This window comes from Macrobrachium rosenbergii, chromosome 47, assembly GCF_040412425.1.
Source record: "Macrobrachium rosenbergii isolate ZJJX-2024 chromosome 47, ASM4041242v1, whole genome shotgun sequence".
Lineage (NCBI taxonomy): Eukaryota > Metazoa > Arthropoda > Malacostraca > Decapoda > Palaemonidae > Macrobrachium > Macrobrachium rosenbergii.
The window spans coordinates 14,116,548-14,142,590 of record NC_089787.1 but is presented as its reverse complement, the minus strand read 5'-3'; the positions used below and the strand labels follow the sequence as shown (position 1 = coordinate 14,142,590).

At 39.9% G+C, this 26,043-nt stretch overlaps 1 long non-coding RNA gene across 1 annotated transcript in view; it reads left to right on the top strand.

Moving 5' to 3' along the window:
* Positions 1–4,086: 4,086 nt before the first annotated feature.
* LOC136830551 (uncharacterized) overlaps positions 4,087–26,043 on the top strand; it is a 473,631-nt gene continuing 451,674 nt past the window's right edge. The window contains exon 1 of the long non-coding RNA XR_010850657.1: positions 4,087–4,352. This is a non-coding gene — a long non-coding RNA (uncharacterized lncRNA). The remainder of the gene's footprint in view (positions 4,353–26,043) is intronic.

Below are 26,043 nucleotides of genomic sequence, written 5' to 3'. Positions count from 1 at the left end.
TTCTCTTTTATAATGAGTATATTTATTTGAAATCATGTATTCAGTCATTAGATGTCTTTGCAGCAACTACTAAAATTCCGCCTTTCATGATATAATTATGCATGGCGAATATATTTCATTAGAGAACACTTGTTAGGAGTCATCAGGGAGAAGGAGCAATAATATGTATAAGAATGTGCGCAGAACCTAACCGCCTCATACCTGTTTGCAACAGTATTACGTTTGTAATTGTAAATGCAATTCCATTGACTACTATTTTATTAGTGCTTTGTTTGAAACTTGTCTGGTATGTACAAACATCTAATAACTGAATGTTATGAAATCAGCAGTTTGAAAGCTTTATTGCCTTTTACATATTGCACGCAATTGATCTTGTAAAATAATATTAAAATACGCAAAACTGATGACCAGTGAAAAGGGTGACCCTTGAATATAAAAACTGGATATTTTCAAAGACGCCAAAATCCCCGAGCAGTCATTGGAAGTTGAATATAGAGTCATTTCTATTCAAACACCTTATCAATTATTTCAGCTATGGGATTTGGCAGCCATATTTCCCAGTGTGTCTATGGTTTGACTAGACATTAACAATTTTTATTCTGTAGTTTCCTGCTCCTTTACCCTTGAGAGACAATTTCAAATCAAATAAAAGTATTCACTATTGAGACCAATTTGCCACTTCCTCCTAGCTTCTCAACGCCACCAAAGAAACGGACCGAGGGATGCGTGTTTGCTCTCTTCATCTCCCAAAGCTCTGAAGAATCCCGAGGGATGAATCCATTTATCAGTGGCCATTAGCCTTTCTCTAAATAGCACCGCGCACTTAATCTTCATCAATTTTCCGATTTCGTTCCCCCAGTGCACGTCGCGTGGAAGACACTCAAGTCCAATATGTGCATGTGGTAACGACGTAATAATTAAGGTGAATAATAACTGTGTTTTGGACGTAGTGGGAAACACCGCTTCTAGATTTTATTTGAATAAAATATTCTGTAACAGGTATTTTGAGAACAGCACTATTAGTAAAATATTAAAAAAAAATATGTACAGTAGTCTACGTACCCTCATAAGTGTCTGTTGTTATACATTCTACAAGAAATTCAGTACAGAAAAGGACGTCCTGGGAGAACTAACATTCTACGATATCTGTTATTCTTCTAGTTTTGGTCTGGTACATTAAATTACCTTCACTTTCTGACGTCGACAGATTCTATGATTACTTCAGACGAATGTGAAAAATATCTCACGTGTCAACGAGCAGACACAACCTTTATATAAAACACGAACCTTGGGAATCGACAAACGTGATGAATTCAGTTCATCGCAGATGGAAATGCTGACCAGGAATTTTGCATAAAACTTGGATGCTTTGGAACATCGCCACCTTAGGAAAAGGAAATAGGAAATGACTGAATCTTATTTCCCTAAACTTACTTGTGTGTGTGTTTTTTTAGTGACATTTATTCAAGACCTTTTATATAGTCCTGTCAGTCATTTGTCCTTCAGGCGATATTCTTGTGCCTTCATAATCTCGATTTTTTTCTCTGTCCTCAATCGATAAGAAATCTACAGAATGCAAAATGGAAATTGAAGAAAGCAATAAGAAGAAAGGCGAAGGAAGACAGTGCCTGCTTGGACTTGACCCTAATAGGGGTGCCACGAAAACCCACGGAGGCCTTAAAATTTAATAAGGGAAAACGGTAACAGGAAGAGAGTTTCAAATTAGCAGCAACAGGAAAGTGAGACTTCTACAGAGTCTTCTTTATATATATATATATATATATATATATATATATATATATATATATATATATATATATATATATATATATATATATATATATATATATATGTATATATATATATATATATATATATATATATATATATATATATATATATATATATATATGTGTGTGTGTGTGTGTGTGTGTGTGTGTGTGTGTGTGTGTGTGTGTGTGGCCTAAGAACTTTTCCTCTGCGTATATATTATAGATAATATTAATTCATATAACTCGTAAAATCTATATTAGGTCGTGAACTTTCCTTCCCCCAAAGATAGGAATTTTTTTTTTTAAATAATGTAAATTCAAAATATAACAATAATTCGTAGAACTCACAAAATTCCTTTTTTAATTCTAAAGAAATGTATCTAAAATACAATAATAATTCTTGTGACTAAAAATAATTTTTAATTTTTTAAAATATTTTATTAATATATAATAATAATTCCCATTTAGATAGGATTTTAAAAATACAATATACATTTGAAATATAATATAACTCTGTATGAATAGCAAAACCATTTTTAGGCCGTTCGACATCCCTTCCCCCTAAGATAGAAATTTTTAAAGTATTTGAAATAATATTTATCTGAGATAAAATAATAATTTGTGTGACTCGTGAAAATTTTTACGAGGCCCAAAGACGGGGAAAGCCTTTCCCCTATGGCAGGAATTTTTTACATTTAAAAGAAATAAAATACATTTTAAATTATTCATATTCCTTTTGAATATTATTTTTTTATGCCGTGGAAGGTCTCTTCTAAAATAAGAATTTGTTTAGGTATTTTAAAATATTATATCTAATGAAATATAATAATAATAATTCGTATGACTCGTGAAAATCATTTTTAGTCAATTGAATAAAAATTTCTAATAAAAATATATATTTAAAAATAATGATAATGGGTAAAATGAGTAAAAATCACTTTTAGGCCGTGAATCATCCTTTTCCTGAAAGATAAAACTCTGAAATATATAAAAAAAAAATTATAAATTGTATTTCTGATAAAAAGTTTAACAGGCTTGTGATACTTATTAGAAATGCGGTGCGAAATTGAGGTCTATTCAGCTGTCGGAGTGTCACCCCCTTCAGGAACCTCCACAGCTAATATCAGTGACCAGACCAAGACGAACTCAAAGCTAAAGAATTTTAGCAGCAAATGGTGTGAAGTGTTACAGTAGGTAGCCGGTAAGGGAATGAAAAAGGGTCGGAAGTTTCCAATCAGTATGGAACAATAAAAAAAATAAAATACATTTAAATTATAAAAATCCATGTATTCTACACCAACTCGAGACAATTTGTTTAGCAATTAAGAAAGTCCATATAGTTTATAGTCGATCTATTTTAAATAAAATATATATTTAAAATATATATATATATATATATTTTATGCTGTGAATATATATAAACTTGAATCATTAATATTAAAAAAATATATATTATAATTCTTATTTATGATATTATATCTATTAGAAATGAAAGTCCACAACGCCATTTTATATAAGACGAACTCAAAGTATGCTGTGAAACGTTACATAAGAACTTTTTGGAATGAAAAATATATAACAATCCGCCTAACCCCTCCATCTGTAGTCTATAACTATATATAAGAAAGTATATATATATATATATATATATATATATATATATATATATATATATATATATATATATATATATATATATGTGTGTGTGTGTGTGTGTGTGTGTGTGTGTAACCTGTCTGTGCAAATGTTAGAATTATACATTACTGTTTTCCGTAGACATGTACAACTATGCAATGAGTTTTTCGACTGGTGGATTTCAGTCAAGGTATGTATTATAGTTCGTATACAATTTTAAATATAAATAAGTACTTGTTGACATTCCTTACAAATTTTCTCTCACTTCCACGGGAAACCATTGGGTGGGTGGTAAGCTGTATTGTTTCGTAGGATATCCTAGAACTCAGAATCATTAATCTGTTTAAAATGCTTTTATTTTTGGTAAAACTGATTTTCTTATTTATTTACTGAACTGAACTAAAACATAGGAATTAATACCCTATTTCAGTGCAAAATGACTGTGCATATATCGCTGACAATGTTTGGATCATTACAAAGACATCCATAATTGTTTTACGGGCATCATAGCATCGTTGCCAATGCACTGGAAATTAAAGGAACTGTATGTTATATTTTGAAAGTGCCTAAAGGAAGAAACTAGAAACTACATTGGAATTAAACGGTCATCTATAGCTTTTCTTCAGTCCACACTCATGCGTGCGCCTGTGACCGCACATCAGCTCTTAGTGAAATAGGCAAAAACATTTTGGAAAATTGGCAACTACGTTTCACGTCGTCTGCTCGGTATGAGCCTGTCTGTCATTGGCCGGTCTCCACTGTCCTCGTTTTGCAATTTGCATGTCGTTGGAAACTAAATTCATAGGAAAGTAGTGCCTCGTGAATGGCCTCTATTATTGACTTAAATCCGGAAATAGTTAACTGAAATGAGTGTGACCTAAGCTATCTGAATGGTATTTACAACATTAAAAGTGTACCGTAGGCCACCACCAATGTACCAGCTTAGTAAGTGTAGCTTTTATTATATTAAAAATTATGTTTCCATATGTCTATCAATAGGTTAGTTATGGTAGGCTAGTAAAGATGGCGCCTGTTTTGTTAAAGAAAGTAATATTTTTGGTTCAGGGTAAAGTATAATGGAGGAGCTTTTTGGGGAGGCATGAAGGCACAAACAAATTAAGTTCTATGTTAATATTTTGGACATATAATTATGCCAGTTGTTTTTAGATGTGAAGACTACAGCCATTTTATGACTGTCTGTTTGTCCAGGATGTGATGAACATAGCCCTAGCCTAGTAATTTGGCCCGGCCTGTTCTAAAGATGTAATTTAATTGGCAAGCTACAAATGAAAATGTTTTAATGTGGACTTTAATTAGATCACCCGGTCCTTCTCCAACGTTTGTCAGGATGCACTGTGACTTGAATTGCTCACTGGCCTATAAATCCTAACCTGGCCCATCCTGTCTACCTTGTCCTACCTAACCTTTCCTAGGCTAGGGAAGAACCATGGCCCTGACTCCCCAGTATTCACTATTGCTGAACCCTCTAATGGTCATAAGAACTATGTTACATTTTCCATTGATTTGTACAAAATTTTCTTCAGCCATGTAAGAGATAAACAGGTTTGAGGGAACTTCACGAACAGGGTGTCTATGACTGTGAAAATCTTTAGTTCACAGTGTCTAAAGGAGTTAGTAAACATATAGAGTTTACACATGAACTGTTTATTCCCACTGCCTAGCAGCCTGTTTCAAATAACATTCCGCTGTATGTGTTACACATGGGTGTCTTTCTGGGATATTAGTCTCAAGTGTCTAATAGCCTAATCATGCTGAGTGACACACTAAGTGCATAGCCATGATCTTTGAATACTAGCCTCAAAGCTTGATTGCCTGGATTAGCAGCCATGAAACTATTCACATTTCCATGGCATAGCATGATTGGACAATAAAATACAAAATAGGAGGAAGAGGGTTTAACTGCATTAATTCTCAGGTTAGGTTAGAGAAGTGGCATCATCATGGGTTAGATGTGATGTTATGAGGAGTTATTATTGCTTTGAGGGAATAATAGCTGTAGATTATTACAGAAAAAAATTTTAAGATCTTATCAGATCACTAAGATAATCTTAACTCTTGCAGCCATGGCTAAAAAACTGGTCCACTGTTTGCCAGAGGTGAAGTATTAAGCTCAGTTTCTCCATCGGACAGTCTCTCAACTATAGTCCAGCATGCTTCAGTGACAAGGTAATACATATAATCACATTTGAATAAGTCATTTGCTTTTGTACTTTGCTATCACTGATGTTCGCCAAGGATTGTGTGAGTTATGCACAGTATCTGTTTATTTCCTATCCTACATCCAACTAAGACATGGCATGAATACTAAGAATGTATATAAAACAAACTAATATTCTGATTCATTTATATTGTATATACAGCACATTTTACCCTGAATGCCCATATACCAATTAGTTATTTTTCCCTATTGTGCAGATATTATTTGTTTTCTACTCCCGCCAGCATCACTGAGACTGATGCTTCAAAGTTAGAGAGTTTATGATGCCTTAAATTGCCAGGCTTTTTTATAGGAACTATTTTGACATTTCTCTTATTTTATCATTTGCTTTGTTTTGTATTCTACTCAATACTTCTTTATTCATGGTATTGTTATTGGAATGGATGGAAAATTTAGTTTGCTGAAGGTTTGCTTGTCAAATATGTAATAACTATTGGTGACATGGAAGCTTAAGTCAATCAGTTGACAGGCGAAAGCTATTTTGTATATGTCGTCATAATTAGGAGATGCTAATGATGATTATCTTGTCATTACCTGGAAATATATGAATGCAGGTCACAATGGAAGAGTGTAGGGAACCCCCTTCACAAGAAGTTATAATTTTTTTGGTTCACGTATTTGCATCAGGTTCCATCTTTTTTGGGGTTAGGCATGAAATTAGGTGTCTTCTGACTTGTGTCTGCTGCAGTTTGTCTGAATTCCTAGCTAGTTTACCATATCATATTTAATCTGAGTTGCTGGGCCTTCCTATGGGTCTTTGTCCTGCTGTTTTCATTTCTGCTGCTTTTCTGACTGTTTTACAACCTTCTTATGATGTGCTTCACCCATCAGTTTTTGAGATCCCTACTGGAAGTGTGGTACTGAATTATTTTCTTTAATTGTCTAGATATATGATAATGAGTTCCCTTCTTGATGTTTATGTAATGACTTGTACTGTACATCCATCCATCCAAGAATTCTTCTTGGTGAATGTACAGAAGAACTCTGCATGCATAAAGTACCAAAATTAAAAGTAAAATGTAATATTTTTCATATTTAAAGCGTTTTAGACCACTCATGAGGAAAACACCCACAATTTTGCCATATTAGCTATGGAGGGGTTGAGGACAGGTATTGACTAACCTTATAAGTCAAAATCGAAAATCATTCGATGGGGAACTAGTTTTTCTAAGAAACATTGCACTCCTGATTACAGTAAAAACCTCATTTTCAAACTAACTTTGTAAATTCTGCAGCCTTAAAAATTCAGTTTGTGTTAAATTCACATTTAGATAAAAATTACATTTTCCTAGCAAAGTGTACTGAAAACGAATCTGACCTTTATTTCTACCCAAATGATTAGATTTAGAGATTATGGCCGCCATGGGTACCGCATCACAAACAGTATACTTTTAAATGATTTGTTAAGCTCGTATGTTCAGGCAAGCGAATATTAGCTGATTTCCACAGGGGTTTTTTTAGTTACAGTTTCTGATCTTCACTTCTGCAATGTTACTTTCGTTAACCACTCTGTTTACCTAAATAGATGGTAGTACTAAATGTTCATATGTGATGTGGTATTCACAACCTGTAGTTCCATTGAATGTCCATGGAAACAACCAATAGCCTCAAAGTAAGACAGAGAACACCTATCGTTCTCATATCAAGATAATCAACTGTCACTATTGTGTTTGGTTATTCCAAAATCGCAGTTAATTGGATATTCTTGAAACAATCAACCAATCAGGTTTCAGCATTTGTGCCGCTTATAATTCTAACGAAAAACAAAAGACGATTAGGCATTTTTACCCAATCAAACAAAAACAAAAACGTATCACCAGAAAAACTGACTGGCAGCATAAACTCCATCCAGGTGTGATAACAACAAGGCACAATATTCATCAGCAAATTCTCCGTAACTGCTTAATTTGCGGAAGATGGCATTTTATGAATTTTGGCTGTTGAATCCTGACAAAAATATATGATAGCAAGTAAAAAATCTTAGATATCCGAATTTGACCAAAACAAATAATAATTATGTAAATGATTACTGTGTAAACAAACGACTTAGAAAAATTTTCGAGGATGCCGATCAGATAATCATTAATATCTCGGTTATGGTACCAATCTGCCTCAAAAAGTGTTCAGAGACAAAGTTTTATTATTCTAAAAATTATAGTGACCGGGAGTTGTTCTGGCCTTTCTTTTTACAGCATAACACAGTTTAGCCACTCCAGAAAGGTGTGATCAGCAGAAGGTACTGGTCAGGGTGAGGAACCTAAGACTCAGGAATAAAATAAGTGCTTCTGTTCCCATACCATCTACTGATGTTGCATCCATGCAATGTATATCAGATATCTTGTTAATTCTGCAGCCTTAAAGTTGATATTGCAATACACTCCCTGAACACCTGAATTAGCCCTTAATCCCACTAGCCTGAACAACTCTAAATCACCCATCCCCACTATAGTGGGAATTTTAACAGCCAGCATTACCAATGCTGCAGGTAAAATCTTCTCACTTGAGCTGCCATAACAAACGGTTGGCAACGCTGACACAGGTGTGCGCCGACACGCCCCATTTTCGTCAATTGCTTTTTGTTTGCGCTGCTGGAAGGTTGTTTCCTTCCGCAGTGCTAGGTTTTAATCCTATTGTCTGACTTCTCTTTGTATTTTGGACTTGTGATGAAGACCTGGATTGTATTTAATAGTTTTTCTCATGGATTTTTTGGATATCTTCGACATGGAACGTCTTTTGGATTTGGACTCGCTGGTTCCCGGTCTCGATTGTGCATCACAGACTCTTCACCTTCTACTACTGTGCCATCGGTTCCGGCGCTCATCGCTGCTTCTTCCTGCAAAGATGGATGAGTACCTTGAGACACGATAGACATTCCGTCAGGTATGTAGGAAGGTTAAATGTGATGTCCAGACTCATTGCGATGAATGTTCCCATTGGAAGGCACAAGAGAGGGATGATTACATTCGTCATCGCAAGTCTTTGGCTAGTAAGGGTGGCAGACGTCGGTCAGATTCTCGTTGCCTCAAGTGTCTCAGACTTCTGCTACAGATCAGTTGATGGATTTAGTGAGTTCAGAGGTAGTCAAACAGATAGAGGACAAAGAATGCAAGTAGTATGGAAAATTTAATAGCTAGTCTTCTTCAACATTTCTCAAATAGGGATAGTAGTAGTGTTAGGATGTCTAATCCTTCTTCCTTTTCAGCTCCCCTGCCTGTTCCAGGACCAGCCCTAACGGGTGCTGAGGGTAATGGCAGAACCGCAAGCCTCCGAGTGGGTAGGGTCTGCTGGCCCCCTCGGCGCGGAGCAGGCAGTGAAGGATTCCCCCCAACCCCCATGTAGTATTGATAAATTTATTGTTGATAATGTTACGATCAAGATCTAGGTGAGATAAAGGAGGATAGGTTTGGGTTTGGTAGTGAGGATAAGGTATTAAGGGTGCAGAGTCATTCTCCTGGACGGGTTCCGGTTTCGGGTTCGAGTAGTTTTTGTGCTCTGGCAAGAGTTTGTCCTTCATCGCTTCTTTTCGGTCTGGCTCAGTCTCAAGTCAATGTTTCAGTTACGGTGGGGCAGAATCCTTCTGCTTTTGCTCCTAACTCACTTCCAACTGTTTCTAAATCTCCTACTGTAGTTTCCCCCGTCCCTGTGTTTTCTGCCCCTCCATCTAGTAAGGCGGATTCTGGTGTGTCCTTTCGGCTTCTAACATTATGTGGCTGAAAATAAGAGTTGCTGGGTTTTTTGACAGGCCTATGGTGAGAGGTTAATTTTTTTTAATGGTTTCTCTAACATTAGAGTATTCAGGAGTAGTGTCCAGAATTCATGTCGGATATGTTTCAGGATTATTGAGGCGGGGGTGCCGGATTCGGTGTACCTTCTGTCCTTTTCGTTCTAAGTTTTCTTCTGGGTCATCTGTCACTTCATCTCCTGCTCCCACATTCTCTGTTGCTCCCTTTTCAGTCTCCTCTTTTTCCTCCTCTTCCTCTGCTCCGGTCTTTCCTGCCGGTTCCGCATCTTCAGTTTTCCTTCCTCCTTCGATTTTGGTTTTCCTCCTCTCAGGTAACTTCTTTTTTATGTGTCTGCTATTCCTCTGCCTCCCGCCTTTCCTTCCTGAGTACAGTCTTCTTTAGTAGAAGGAGCTTCCAGATATGTGAAAACCCAGTTTCGACAGATTTTGGCAACAGGGGTCTCATGTTCCATCCCTTCGGTTATGCGCAACAACCCCTGCTTCCACTTCAAGCAGCTGTTCCAGTAATATCAGGTATTTCACAGAGTTTTCCAGTTGCTTCCAGTTCTGGTTTGCTCTCCGCAGTTTTGGCAGGTCTTGCGGTACCTTCTTTGAGCAGTCTGCGGCTTTCATCGCCTGCATTTTCTGTGGCGGTAACTCCGAGGGTAGCTTCTACCTCTTTCATTCTCCTCCTTCTTCTTCATCTTCTTCCGCCCCTCCGCAAGCGGTTTCGTTTGCACATCCTCCCCCAGGATTTAGCAAATGTGGGTTTGGCTACTGTCACTTGTCTTCCCCTTGGTAATAATGGGGAATCGGCTCTGGGTTTTTATCAGTTCAGCCTTCTCTTCCCGGTGGGTTCAACTATGCGGATTCAGCTCCGGGTACCTGATTAGGTGTGGGTGTGTAGCATTCTGGTTAGGGTGGTCCGCTTGCGGACTCTTCATCATTGTCCAGGCTTCGTTCAGTGCTTCCTCCTTTGTTAGTCTTAGACCGTTTGGACATTGCGGAACAGGATTCTTATCTGAAGGTGCAAGAGATTCTGGCGGACTTAGAATGTCCTCTTGCCAGCAGTAACGATTATGGACGCATGCTTGAGTATGTTACTTCTTCGTACCCTCAAGCAAGAGCTCCGGACCTCCCGATTTAGTCAATTCAGTCCTTTTTTTTTTGAGGCTTTTTATGACACTAAGCCAACTCCTGCCTCTTTTTTCGTGTTGGCTGGTTTGGTTCGATCTGGTTAGCCAGGCTTTGGAGGAGGTAGACTTTCATCTAGCATCGGTAGTGGCTTCTAATAGACAGCACTCTTCTCTTCTCTCTCCATGTAGGACGATTTATGCAGTTTGAGGTAATCCTTCGGCAGGTGCCAGGTTGTCATTCAACGAATCGGTTGAGGCAATCCTGTTTAAGTCTCCGGCATCGTCTCTGCTTGTAGGGACTTCTCTTAGGGGAGCAGGTGCATGGAGGATGTTTTGTGCAATCAGACTGAGGCTCTTGTGCACTCTTTCTGGATGCTGTCAAGTTTATTGTAATGGGGTTCTAAAGAGGACGGCTATGTCCCTTCGGATCCATGGCTGCTGGCAGCCTAATAAAATTATCTTGAGGGGTCTGGCTTACCAGGTGAATGCTTTTGGCTTCAGCTATGACAATTGGAGCAGGAAAGTCGAAATTTCTATCTTGGTCATCTTCCCCCTCAGTATCCGGATGTTCGTAAGAGGGATTGCTTAGAACACCATTAGCCTTAGCTAATTCTTGTTCAAGGATGATGACGTAGCCAGTATGACGGAATGTGGTTGCTTCTAACTCATGTCTCCGGTGTCGGCAATTATGCATCGTCAAGGATGCAGAGTGTTGAGGTATCTAGACGATTGGTTGATCCTTGCCTCCTCTCTAGAGGAGCTAGTAAGAGCGAGGGAATTCTGTGGAGTTCTTAACCTATTCAGTTAAGAGGATTCTCTTTCTTCCTTTGAGGGTTTTCACAACTCTGGAGAGGATCCAGTCAGTCCTTCAGCAGATAGAAGGGTTCCCCTTCGGCAGGGAACGGCCGGTACCAGCTTGGAGAAGCCTCTTAGGAAGAATGCCTCTCTCTCTCTCTCTCTCTCTCTCTCTCTCTCTCTCTCTTTTAATTCCAGGGTCTCGTGTCCGGATGTGCTCTCTCTTCAGGTATGTCTCAGGAATTGCTGGGACTTCTGCAACGAGAACGCAGTTATAGTCGGGAGCGATTCTTGCCTGTTGGATCATCTGTGGTAGTCAGAAGTGCATCTGACACTGGGAAGGTCTATCGACTCCCCTTTTCCTGACGTTCATCTGTACACAGATGCCTCAGATCAAGGTTGGGAAACAACCTTGGAGGAAACCCAGGCCTCGGGCCTCTTGGGGGGGTTTGGGAATGAGAGGAGTCAATAAATCTTTGGGAAAATCAAGGCTGTAAAGGAAGCCCTCAGTTGTTTTCAGTCCTGGTGAGCAACAGAGTAGTGGCTATGTTTAGCGACAGCATAATTGCTGTGTTGTATCTGAAGAACTCGGAGGGGGAACAGGCTTAACAGAACTCAATACTATAGCACATGAGAGGGTGCAAAGAACGAAAAGTGTCTCCTCTTCCCCAATTTATATTGGGGAGTCTCAATGTACAGGCCGATTTGCTAAGTCGCTCCCAGCCAGGTACTGTGGGGGAGAGTGGCCTTTGGCTCTGGAAGTAATATGTCAGGTTCTCCGGAAGTGGCCAGCAACTGTGGACTTACTCGCGACGTGATTAAACCATCATCTTCCGGTTTATTTCTCCCCAGTGGTGGTCCCCATGTCGATAGGCACCAAGGTGATGTTACAAATTGGAATCACATGCAGGTGTACGCCTTTCCTCCATCCGGTCTCATTCATCAGGTAATAGGGAAATTGCGGGAGAGTGTCAAGACAACTATGACTCAAATAGCTCCCTGCTCACCATATACACTTGGTTTCCAGAACTCCTAGTGCTCCCTGCGGAAGTTCCGATGGCCCTACCCGTGCGAAACTACTTCTCAGACGACCGCATTCTCACTATTATTATCCAAACCCTTGCATGCTGTACCTAGTTGCAGGGCGACTGTAGATAGAGCCGCTAAACAGTCTGGGCTTCCTAAAGCTGTGTTTAGATAGTTTTCTTTTAGCTTGAGTAAGTCAACCTGTAAGCCTTACCAGGTTCAGCTGGACAAGGTATAGAGGGTAGTGTCGTAAGGAAGGTCATTCCATCTCTAGACACTTCATAGCTAAAATAGCTGATTTTCTTTTATTCCTTCGGAAAGTCGAGGGTCTTTCGTATTCGGTTATTGCTGACTACTGCTCAACCATTAGCAGTACAGTTAGTTTCCACATTCCTGAAGTTTCTAGTAGTAAGATAATTGGTGATTTATTACTTTCTTTTAAGGTTGAACGTCTTGTTTTTCCAACTCGGGGCCCCCTTCGTGGGACTTGTTGGAAGTACTTCAATATTTTTCTTGCGTCCCCCTGCCTTTGAACCCATTGAAGCTATATGTTAAGACACTGACTAAGAAGTTGCTTTTTCTTATGGCTTTATCTTCAGGTAAAGGGTTGGGCGAGCTTCAGGCAGTTTCTAGGTTGGGTTCTTATGCAAGAAATGATATGTATTTGTCTATCTTCCGGAATTGGCGGCAAAGACAGAGTAGGAGGTTAAAACTCTGCCTTGTTTGTTTAAACTTCTTTATTTTCAAGTGATTTCCCAGGCTTCTCAGGGTTGTTCTTCGTGGTGTTCAGCTCTGTATTTCCCTGAGCGCACAGTATTCAGAGTATGTCCACTTCATCTTCCTTTCCCAGGAATTATTCACTGCCGTCTATCCTGGAAGCAGCTACTTTGAAGTCTGTCTCAGTGTTTACTTTCTTTACTTAGAGACGTTCGATTCACCTCATAGCGTGTAGCGGTGAAGTCTATTATCTAGGGTGCGTTCATTTAGCTGAGGTGGCATTCGCTTAGTGCGAAGGTTCGGAGAGTTATCCTCTTAGTCCACGTGTGGCGGCAAAGTCTATTATCTAGGGTGCATTCATTTAGCTGAGATGGTATTCGCTTAGTGCAGAGGTTCAGAGGGTTATTCTCTTAGTCCACGTTAGCGGGCTAATTCAGGTGTTCATGGAGTGTATTGCAATATGAAGTTTTCATATTAAAACTAATATTGTAATACTTACCACCTGAACACCAGAATGATTCCCACCCTCCTTTCCCCACATCAATTTTGACCTTGAATAAAGCAATTCACGAAAATGGGGCGTGTCGGCACACACCTGTGTCAGCGTTGCCAATTGTTTGTTATGGTAACGCTGGCTGTTAAAATTCCTACTATAGTGGGACGGGTAATTGAGAGTTGTTCGGGCTAGTGAGATTAAGGGCTAATTCAGGTGTTCAGGTAAGTATTACAATATTAGTTTTATTATGAAAACGTCATGTTCATTATGTTCTGTTGCCTGAGGTATGACTGCTAATGTGTATATTGCAATACACTCCCTGAACACCTGAATTAACCCTGGTCACCTACCAGCCCGAACTACATCCCCATAGCTTTTATCCACTAAGTGGGTAATTAACTGTCAGCGTTACCAACGCTTACAGGAAAATCTTGTCAAATGAGTTACCTGAAGTACTGTTGGCAAACTGCTGCAAGTCCCAGCCAAGTGAGGCTGAGATCCCCAATTGCTTTTCGTTCGCCATTCTGTGGGGTGTGTCCCACATCAGGCAAACTTTTGTTCATTTAGCCCGACCCCCATTTAAAGAATTTGAACATCAGATTACGATTTGGACTGTTTTCAACGCATTTTCTCCTGGATGGATGCCGTATTGATTGGATTTGGAACTTCTTTCCCAGTTTTGACTTTGGGATCGGTACTTTGGATTCGATTGGATAAGTCAAACAAGATGTTGCCGTTTGCTAGCGCTGATGCTTCCACTTCGTTTACATCTTCGACGACAGAGCCTTCTACTGCTGGAGACGCTGACGCTCATTGGTCCTGCACATCCTGCAAGCGTAGGACGAGTACTCTCAAACACGATCGACATTCTGTTTGTATTTTATGTAGGAAGATGCAAGGCGGCGAGTCTTGGTCAGTAGATCAGATGGAAGAACTATTCAAAAAGTTAGAGGACAAGTTATCAGCTAGTCTGTCTAGTTTATTTTTCTAGCTTTATGACTAAATTAACAGAAACGAAAGATAAGGATAGTAGTACTAGTGTTGTAGATACTATTCGTTCTTTTTCAGCCCCCCTGCCTGTTCCAGAACCAGCCCTAACGGGTGCCGGGTGTCATGGAGAACTGCAAACCTCGAAGGTAGGATCTGCCGGCCCCGGCGCGGAGCAGGCAGTGTTGGCAGCAGATTTCCCCCCTTCCCAGTTGGATTTAGAATTAGGAATCACTCAGATGAGTAGGAATACTGCTTTAGGAAGTATTCAGGAAGAGTAGTTGAACTTGCAGTCTTCTTTGGGTTCAGGTTGGGTTGGAGTCGCTAATGTTTAGGCCTCTCATTTAGATCAGTCGTTGGTTTTATTTCCTGCTTCATGCTCCTTGCAACAAAAGGCTTCCAGATCCATCGAGGGTCGTTCAGAATTGGTTTTTGATGTATCTGGTTCTGAATTTTCGTTTTCCTTGAATATATACTCCTTCTTCGAAGGTTCCCTTTCCTTCAGGGGTTAGAATTTCTTTTGTCTTGTGATGGTGGTAATTCTGGCAATAGAGTTTTCAGTGTTGGTGAATATGATGCAGATTTGTTGGATCTCTCTAAAGGTTATAGGTCCTAGTTAAGCAAAGTTTCAATTTTGGGTTTTCTAATATCCATGATCATGTCTTAAAGAATTTTCTGAATTTGCTAATGATGTCTATCAAGATTATCCCTGGGGCAAGGTGGCGAGGGGGCCGCAAACAGAATCAGTCAGTTTTCTTTCTTGGAAATCTATGGCCTCTTTGGCCGCTACGGAATTTTCCTTTTTCCCCATTTTCTTCTAAGCCTTCTTCCATTACCCTTACTCAGTCTTCTTTTTGGTCTGTTCTTCGGAGGTCTCTTCGGGGTCTTTGTGTGCTCATCCTGTTTTCTTGGCTTTTAACTCAGCAGAACAAAGGCTTTTCTTGGTTCAACCCTTTAATATTAGAGCTTCAGCAGCTCCCTCTCTCTCTCTTCAGGCTTAAGAGAAAGGGTACTTTTAATGGATCTGTCTTCTTTATCACCTTTTGCGAATCCTGTAGTTTCTCAGGCATACAATCTAGTTACTTCTCAGGTGTTTGCAGAGGTATCAGCAATTCGTTATTTTCATTCTTTACGGGTTTCTAACTGTAATGTATTGTCCACGATTCTTGCGGATGCTGCGGCAGTTGGTGGTTCGCCTGCACTAGAGTTCAGTGTGTCAGCACCGATAGTTTCCTCAGCCTTTCCATTCTCTAGGATAGCTGGTAATTTGCCTTCCTCTGTTACCTTGGGTTCGGTAGCTTGTAACTTCCCCTTCGAGACTCCTTTGAGTTCCGGCCCAGTTGGTACGTTCTCCACCTGTCCAACATCGGCGTTAGGCTCCCCGGTGGTTACTCCGAGTGTGGCTTCTTCCTTCTTCCCTCCTTCAGCTTCTTCCTTCTTCCCTCCTTCAGCTTCTTCCTTCTTCCCTCCTTCAGCTTCTTCCTTCTTCCCTCCTTCAGCTTCTTCTTTCTCAACTTTCCTGCAGGTTTTCTCTGTCCCTCCGTCTAAGGCGTCCATGTAGGTTCGGGGTTGATCCAGGTCATCAAGGATTTTTTTACCACCCTTCATTAACCAGCAGGTCTTCAGTTCCGGATTCCCATTCTCATGCAGTTTTGATACATCCGGATTTGCATGGTTCGGGTGTTGTGGCCTCTTCACTCTCATGAGTGGGCGTTGTCCGCCCAGGCTTGGCCGGGCCAGGTGTTGTGTCATCGCCGTTGGGTGGTGCGGGTTTGCGGAACCTACTTTGGTGTCTTAAGTATGTTCACAATTGATACATCAGGTGTCCGTCTCGCGCACCCAGGTGTGGCAAGTTCCGGGTTTTTAAGTTCGGCATTTGCTAGGGGTTGGCCTGTGTCTTTTCCTGTTCCGGCTCGGTCAGACCAGTCTGACAAGGATTGTTCATTTGAAGAAGAGGATCTGGTACCGGATATTAGTTTCCTTCAGCTAATGAGAATGAGTATAAGTGGATGGTGGACTTCATCCACACTTACCCTCTATCCAAGGTTCCGGAGGAGCCTACACTACCGAATCAAGCATTGTTCGAATTGCTATATGTGACAGAACCAGTAGTTGCTCAATCATCAAAGAATCTGGTCTACTTTGGCCGTGTTGGGCAGGCATTGAGGGAGGCAGACGTAGGTTAGTGGCTTTGATAGGGTCGAGTAAGCAGGATTCAACCTTGCTTCCTATTCAGGAGGGGTTTTAACAAGGTAGCGGGTAACCCTTCTGCGGGTGTCAGGGTTCCTCTCAGCGTATCTGTTGAGGCTCTTCTCTCTTGAGTTCCTTCATCAATTGTTTGGTCTCAGTTTCATCTAGGGAGGCTTGTATCTTGGAGGACACCTTTTGCAGCCAGTCGGAGGCCTTGTCCCACTCTATGTGGATGTGTCCGGGTTGATAGGGTTTTCTCAAACAAGATGGATATACTCCCTCTGATCCTGTACTGCCTGACACCTCATCACTTCGGTGTCAGTGGGCTGGCATACAGGTTAACATTTCGCCTGACTGTACAACGTTCTTTGGCAGAAGAGGAGGGACTTCTTTTAAAGCTTCTGCCTCACTATCCAGACATCCAGAAAGGGTTTTGATGAGGGTGCATTTTGTGCTCTGCAACAATCTTTTAGGGAGGAGGATATCTCCTCCATGGTCAATTTCATGTAGCCGTCGTCAGCAGTAGCGTCACAGCAGGCTATGATTAGTGTGGCTGCTCAGGGTTCAGGGGATGTGGCCAGTATAACGAACTTGTTGCTTCTAACTCATGTCTCTAGTGTTGGCAATTATGCATCATTGAGGGTACAAAATGTTGAAGTAGAGGTGTTCCTGTCCGCAGGGAACAGCCGGTACCCACTTGGAGAAGCTTCTTAGGGAGAATGTCCTCTCTCTCTCTCTCTCTCTCTCTCTCTCTCTCTCTCTCTCTCTCTCTCTCTCTCTCTCTCTCATTCCAGGGTCTTGTTGTCTCCGCATGCCTTTCCCTTCAGGTATGTCTCAGGAACCACTGGGACTTCCACATCGAGAAGTATAGTCTGGAATGATTCTCACTTGTCGGATCTTCTGTGATAGGCAGAAGTAGTGCATCTGTCATCTGGAAGGTCTTTAGTCTCCCCTCTTCCCGACGTTCATCTGTACTCAGATGCCTCATATCAAGGTTGGGGAGCAACCTTGGAGGAACCCAGGCTTCGGGCCTCTGGAGGGATCGGGAACGAGAGGAGTCATAATCTTTGAGAACTCAGGGCTGTAAAGGAACCCCTCAGGTGTTTTTCAGTCCTAGTGTGCAACAGAGTAGTGGGTCTGCTTTGCAACATCGTAACTGCCGTGTCGTATCTGAGAACTGGGGGCGGGGCGACAAGATAATTAGAACTTTAGAGGTGTATGGTTTCCGCCATTTGGTCTCATTCATCAGGCAATCAGGAATTGCGGAAGTGTCAAGACATCTATGACTCTAGCTCCTTGCTGGCCCTAACGTCCTTGGTTTCTGGAACTCCTAATGCTCCTTACGGAAGTTCCGATGTTCCTTCTCATGTGGAAGATCTTCTAGACAACCGCAGTTTCACCATTATCATCCAGACTCTTGCGTGATGAACCTAGTTGCAGGCGACTGCTGAGTAAACAGCTAGACTGACCGGACTCTGTAAAGCTACATCTAGACAGTGTTTCTTTCAGCTTGAGAAAGTCAACCCGTAAGCTTTACCTTGTCAGCTGGACATGTGGAAGTCGGTGTCGTAAGGAAGGTCATTCCATCCTTAGGCATGCCATAACCAAGATAGCTGATTTTCTCTTATTCCTTTGGAAAGTCAAGATTCTTCCATTTTCGGCTAATGCTAGGTACCGCTCAACACTTAGCAATACATTTTTCTATCTTCCCGAAAATTTCTAGTAGTCGGAAGTTCTAATGTTAAGACAACTGATTAGGTGTTTTCTTTCTTTCGGCCTTAGCTGCAGACAGAAAGGTGGGCGAGCTTCGGGAAGTTTTCTAGGCTGGTTTCCTAGGGGGGAAATGATATGTATTTCTCCTCTTCCAGAATTCGTGGCGAAGACAGAGTCGGAGGCTAAAACTCTGCCTCGTCCGTTTAAGGTTCTTTATGTGCAAGTGTTCGGTTCCGGCGATCAAGCGGGGATGTCCTTATGTCAGATGCAAATATTAAAGTCTATTTATCAAAGGTTGAGAAACTCCATCTGGTTCTGTGTACACTTCTTGTCTCTCCGCGGAATCCTTCCTGTCCGCTGTCAAAGAATGTGATTAGATACTTCGGAGAGAGGGTTCCGGGTTCCTGGTTCATAAGTGCTCACTCCACAAACACAGTTGCGGGCACACTAGACGATTCTCATGAGGTGCGAGCTTTATGCCCTTGAATACAATTTAATTTTGACTGTACATTATATTTAACATTTAACAGTTTTTTTTTTTATTTACACAGTATTCGGAGTATGTCCACTTCATCTTCCTTTCTAAGGAATTGTTCAGTGTCTTCTATTTTGGAGGCAGCGTACTTGGGAGTCCGTCTGTGTTTTCTTACTTTACTTAAGAGACGTTCAATTCGCCGCAGCGCGTATAGCGGCAAATTCTCCTATTTAGGGTGCACTCATTTAGCTAAGGTGTAATTCGCGTAGTGCGGTGGTTATTAGATTAACCAGATAGAGGAATTCCTTTTAGGCTTCAGAATCTTAAGCAACAGTGATAGTATAATCACATGAACTTAAGTTTAGTATGTTTTAAGTATTCTTGTCTTTGATAGTTTCCCTACGAGAGTCCAAAGAGGTGCTCTCGTAGGCTAGCCTAGGCTCTTTCGTCGGCGCTGAGATACTACTTCGCTCATCGGTCGTTGGCCTTTGCCACAACCTGCAGGGCGGAGGGTCATTGGCTCAGCACACTACCTCATTCCCTCCATACTGGGTAGGCTCTGAATAGCCACTTGGGAGATTCATCGTTCTCCTCCTTACATGAGAGTTATTCTCTTAGTCCGTGTATAGTAGCTAACTCTATAACTGAGGGTGCGTTCATTTAGCTGAGGGGGTACTCTCTTAGTGCGGAGGTTCTTAGAGGCGGCCACTTGGAAGTCGGTGTCGGTTTTCACGACTGTCTACCTCAGAGACATTCTGTTTTCTTCGGAGAAGAGTTACTCACTGGGTCCCTTTGTGGCGACCAACTTGATCTTATAATTATGTAGTAATGTCAAGGGTGGGGGGAACTTTAGGTAATGAATGTAGTCTAATGAATTTTGGATTCTCTGTTGGTCGGGATTCATAGTGAGAGTATTAAGTTTGGCGTTAGTACTGTGACGTTAGACAGGTCCAGTGGACAGGTTTGGTTTCTTCAGCCTCTTCTGCGCAGATATCGGCGGCAACGGGCAGCAAAGAACTCGAAGATCCTGCACACTCAACTTCTCCTCCATACATGAGAGGCTACAATAGCCACATGGGAGGTTCATCGTTCCCCTCCATACATGAGAGTGCTTTGATTAGCTGCATGGGAGGTTCATCGTACCCCTCCATACTTAAGTGTGCTTTGATTAACCACATGGGAGGTTCGTCATTCTCTGCTACTCATGGGAGGCTGTGATTAGCCACATGGTAAGTTGGTTTTTTTTTGCTACTCTCTATCCATGAGGAGGTTTGAATACCACATGAGAGGTAGCTCGACTCAGACAGTACCTAGACATGAGACTTGATGTCAGGGGTACTTTCTCTACAGGCATCCTCACCGGCCGAGTGGGATAACCAGGTGAGGATACATTCATTTATACAGAGTAGGCGAATAATGAGTTGCCTACTTTCCCTGTTGGCAGGTTGGGCTGAATTAGATTGATCCCACCTCCTTAAAATTTTGCTAATTGGGCTAATTCAGGTGTTCAGGGAGTGTATTGCAATATGAAGTTTTCATAATAAAACTAATATTGTCATACTTACCTGAACACCTGAATGACTCTCACCCTCCTGCCCACTTCAATTTGAATAGTGAATAAGGCAGTTGGGGATCTCGGCCTCACTCGGCCGGGACTTGCAGCAATGTTACCAACGGTACTTGAGGTAACTCATTTGACAAGATTTTCCTGTAAGCGTTGGTAACACTGACATTTAATTACCCATTTAGTGGGTAAAAGCTATGGGGATGTAGTTTGGGCTGGTAGGTGACCAGGGCTAATTCAGGTGTTCAGGTAAGTATTACAATATTAGTTTTATTATGAAAACTTCATATTTGAGATACAAGGTCACCACTTTAACCTACATGAGTAATATTGGCTTCTATTTAAGAAATTCATTGTTTTGTTCTTACTAAGGGTAGCATTTTCTAATTACTGAGAAAGTGCAGAATTCAAGTGTAGTTTTAGGAATTTAAAATTTACAGTTGTTTTATCAGTGGAATATTTTCAGTCTTTCATTTAAATAATATTTTTATTTTGTGTTCAAGTTTATTTGATTTTCTTGGATTAATTAGTAATGGCTGGGAATTGGGTAAAAGACAAGGTTTGCTACCTAATCCTATGAGTGATACCTATTTCCTAGAGCAGAAACTCATTACTCTGCTCTTATAATGGGTACAAGCTTTTGGTTATTGGGAAAGTCAAGAGTTAGTTGCCCCTGACTGTTTTTTTAACATGACCACACGTTTATTTCAGCTATAAGTCTCACTCCAATATTAGGCTCACTGTTATTCATGGAACAATTCTTGGAGCTCTGCACATTAGTATTTTATTTTCTGTTTTATTTCAGACCTCTAGGAATAAGACCAAGTATCTTGCAAAAAGTGAGCATCTACAAGAAACTGGTGATTGGCTCTTATTTAAAGGTAACAATGAATTATTTATTTGGTGGTTACTTGTCTGAAAAGATACTCAAATGGAGGTTTGACTGTCTATCACCTACCCTAGGTAGCTCATCTCAGATTTTTGTGTTTTTAGAAGAGGTTATGTTGAGTGGTTATGGTGCTCATTAGTCTAAAATTAATTAGAAATTGCTATGTTTGATGGAACAGCTCCAAACACTCCTGTAGAACTACAAAGAGTGACTAGAGAGATGAGTCACGTTCAGAAATGAGTGAAGGAAGGAACTGTTAGTTGTTAGACTCTTGATGGAAGAAGACCTGTGTATTTACCGATCCTGGTGTTGGCCTTTGACTTATTTCTCGGAAAATCTCTGTTTATGATAGGAGCAAATACAAAAAAGAATTTTCTATGATGCAATACAAATACAACAAGTACTTGACTGACATACCTTTTGAGTTAGCAATGGAAAACTTTAGGAGGACTGAATATGTTTGAGTAACTAGAGGTATTTGGACTTGAACAAATACAATATTTATTAGGGCATGTCAGCAGTAAAACAGCAAGTTGTGAATAACCTGATCTCCACCTATTTTCTGTTCCTGTTACATTGAGATCAAGTCATCATTTAAAACATGAAGAATAATTGAGCGATTTTAACGGTATAACGGTACACGCTACTCCTGCTGGATTAAGTCTTGTGAAATAATCCACATGTGGCCCCTGTGGTTCTGTTGAATGCTTAGCAGTGTGAGTTCTTAGCCCAGTCATGTATGTGTTCTGAAAGTACTAAATCGGGTTTATACTGTGTACTGTACTGATCTGTCTCTGTTGGTGTTATCATCATCAGAGTAGTTTGCCAAGACAGTTGGGTCACTTAACTAGCCCTCATAAGGCTGGCCTGAAGTGTTTTTCCATGAAAAGGAAAGTTTACAAAATTTGGGAACTTGATAGGACGAGACAAAAGAGTAAAGTAAGAAACTTGAAAAAATTGAAAGCATTGTAATTTGAGTTCACTGTAAAGGGCTCTTAGTGTGGTCTTCAGTTCGCCACATAAAGTACTTTATATTCAGTCTGTTTCTGGTCAGTCGTGTAGGGGATTAAAACAGTATTGATCTATATATATTGGTAGATACTGCTAAGATGTCTTATGATTTCAACTTGTGCTAATATAGAGAAAATATAACGAATAAGATGTTTCCAAGATAAAATAGCAATGAAGAGATATTCGTTTGGAACAAGATAAAAAGGCCATTTTTGTTCTAGCTGAGAATGTTACCACAGACTTGAACTACAAAATAAAGGAGAGAAAAACAGCGACCAGGGAAGAGGAATATATAAAATACAGTTGAAATAACAAAATTCAAGATAAATAAACAAATCTATATAGTAAAGTGGGGTAAAAAAAGTGATTTTCCACAAAGTTGAAAATATTAATTGTATTTAATTATATTTTGAACATTGGATGTGTGGTATAGAAACTGTAGCCAATGACTCACAATATGCAAAAGTAAAGAGAGAAATAAATCTTATGGTTTTTCCAAAAAATTAAAAAATATAGAAACTTTTTTCCCCCTCCACGTGGGGTAAAAAAAGTGCTATGATGGGGTAAAAAAAGTTAGTCCTCATTTAAGGCTAATCCATAGCCTAAGCATTGTAGAAATAGGCTATTAAACATGAAATAAGGAAAGATAATGTTCACATAAATTTCTGGAAAAAGTGCACTCCTTAGCGTAAAAAAATATGGATATGAGGCCTGTATCACAAAAAAATAAGAGAACTAAAGAAAAGAAAAATGGATCCTTGACCAATGACAAAACATAGCTTGTTATAATCTGAAAGAGCAAATGCAAATAATCTGATCTTCTCTTTATACATTTCTCATTTTCTTTGGCGAGGGAAACCCTTGTCTTTTAATTATACTGTATCGTTTGAACTGCCTCATTTTCTTCTTCAAATCGATACCACTGTTTCCCTTTTATATCCAAATCAAGAATTGGTGTTGCAGGTCCAACAAACGAAGCCCTCACTCTGACTATTGCAGTGTCCTCTTTTGGAGGCCATCCCCACCTCACTTGTTTATTGTCACTTGAAACAGCTTTACGCGACATGAATTTTACTTGCACTTTAATTGGGGGATTTTCATCCTCCAAAATGTCAAGCACTTTCCCCCAACAGTGGATCTTTTCCCAGTAAACTTCATAAAACTCATCTAGCTGAATATCTGCATAATGAGGAAGCCTTGCTGCTAGGTTTTCATGAATCAGTGACCTCTTCATAGTAAGTGATAGGGTATCCACATTAGATTCGTCAAGTTCTGATTCAACAAGCTTGGACTCATCAAATTCTGTTTCTGAACTTGAAATCTCTGCATAGGGCTCATCTAGCTCTGAGTCAGAGTCCTCAATAATTTTCCTTTTGGTAGGCTTTAGACTGCTGCTTAGCTTTTTCCGCCTTAATAAAGTCAGTGGGTAATAATTTTGGCATGCATGCTAATTCGACTTTTCTCTGCAGGTTTATTATCCTTGAATACATCATTCATTTCATTTACAGTTAAATAATGTGAAATGATACCTATAAGTTCATCTTTAGTTGGTGCTAGTCCCATTTCTGACATATGCCGTAGGCACATTGCAAACTTTTCTTCTAACTCATGATTCAACCATATACTTCTTCCTTGTTTCTGGAGAGGCATGTTTTCTCTAGTCTTCTTGGTACGCTGTGAGAGCATTGTTGGGGACAAGAAGTATTTTTTAGCTGTAGTTTTAATGTGATCCTTGTTCAACTTCTTAAATAACAGCAGTAACGCTTGCATCAGTGTAAAGTTTGGGAGTAGGCTTGTAAACACGAGGCATGGCTAATTTCTCCTTACTGATTTACACTAAAACATGCAAGAGAATTCTCTAGAATGTAAACAAAGCATGGCAGATATAGAAAATAGGATTGATATATGTACAGAAAATGGGTTTAATGAGAGAGAATACTACATGAAAGTAGGTGGGGTAAAAAAAATGCCCTTGTGGGGTAATTAAAGTGAGGCACTGTTTTTACCCCATTGCATAAGGACAAAATGGGGTAAAAAAAATCCCCCTCACTGGGCCATAGCCATAATAATCTGAAAAAGTTACTTAAATTAAGTGAAGAATTTGACATCTTGTCAATAAGATCCCTGAGTTTCAAAGGAATCCTAGCTATATATGAAGCATGGCATTCATTTGAAAAAAATATCCAAAATCTTTTTTGTAATGAGACCTTTTTGTTTTGACGTCAAATATTCACTATTAATTCTCTGTTATACCTATAGCCTCTGTTTTTGCACGCAGCCTTCCTATGATAATAGAGTGCACGATGATATACTTTGGGAAAGTGCTGAGTCTTCGGATAAAAAAATTGGGGGGTCACTGTTTTTACCCTACATACCCCCCTAACTTTTTTTTACCCCACTCTATTATATGAGAAGAAACATCTGGGAAGAAAGGCCTCAATGCAACTGGAGCAGCTTGAAATGGCAAGCATATGTTTCTACAATAACACTGATAACGTGGCACCTCAACAAGATAAAGCTGCAGATAGCATGGAGGCTTAGGACAGGCTCTGAGAGCAATGGTGGAAACTCCATTCGTAATGAAACTCATAGATAATGGTAAACAAGGTATCTTTATGAAAAAGGAAGCCGTTACTTTTGAGCATTCCGCGATGGGAGGTGGTGATTCTGAGGCACTGGTGTCATTCTGGAGGTGAGGAGTGTGCAGCTTATTACGCCATGCTATAGTAGAGCTATGTCCATTTTTGTGTCTCTAGAAACCTCTTGTGAGAATTTGTTTCATATAACTATTTTTTTTCATAATCACCTTAAGCTGACGGATGCACTGTAAAATTTCTTAGCTTGTGTAGTGATTTTTTTTATTACTTTAATATTTCTATTTTTTGGGGTACGCCAGATCACATATTTAAAATAATTCGTGTGTTCATTTCCATTTGCAGGTCTACAGCTCACTTCCAGTAGCAGCCAAGTTTATATACCCCCTTAGATGCACTGCCAGACATTTCTCAAGCAGCCTACAATCCTCTGAAAGACGGTATCTTATGGTGAGTATTGTACTCCTGGCTTAGTTTTGCTATAAACACAAGCAATGGCTGTCTCTTCTCTTTCTTCTGTCAAGTGTTTCCAAAACCTATCCTCATTTCTTCTCAAAATAATTATAATTTTGTTTGTGTTGTACAGTGCTGCTTAGCATTTCTCAAGCACGTTCAGTCTAATGTTTCTTGTTAGTGGACTGTTTTTCTCTAGCTTTCAAGCACAGATTTTTCTGTCCATGACTTCATTTTTAATTCATATATATTAATTTGATTTATTAAATAGGCTTAAGTTATAGAGGCACCAGTGTATATGTCCTTCATTTTATTTCCTCTTTGCCCTGACATCTCTAATGTACGTTTTGGTGTTGTTATCTTTAATATGTGACAGTACCCAACAAAATGGTATTTAACTTTCCAACCAAACTTACAAGGACTAAACAGACATCAGTGAATGATGAACCCACTAAAGAGTAATGCAGATAAAACCTCAAGAGATTAAGATTAGGAAACGAACATGAGATAACCTACGCACATAAAAATGAGATACAGTGAAAAAAAAATATGAAGATAATGGTACAGTCCATTTCAAAGCAGCATTAAAGTGTCTCTTAAACTTATTTAAAGAATTGGCATCCATCAAAC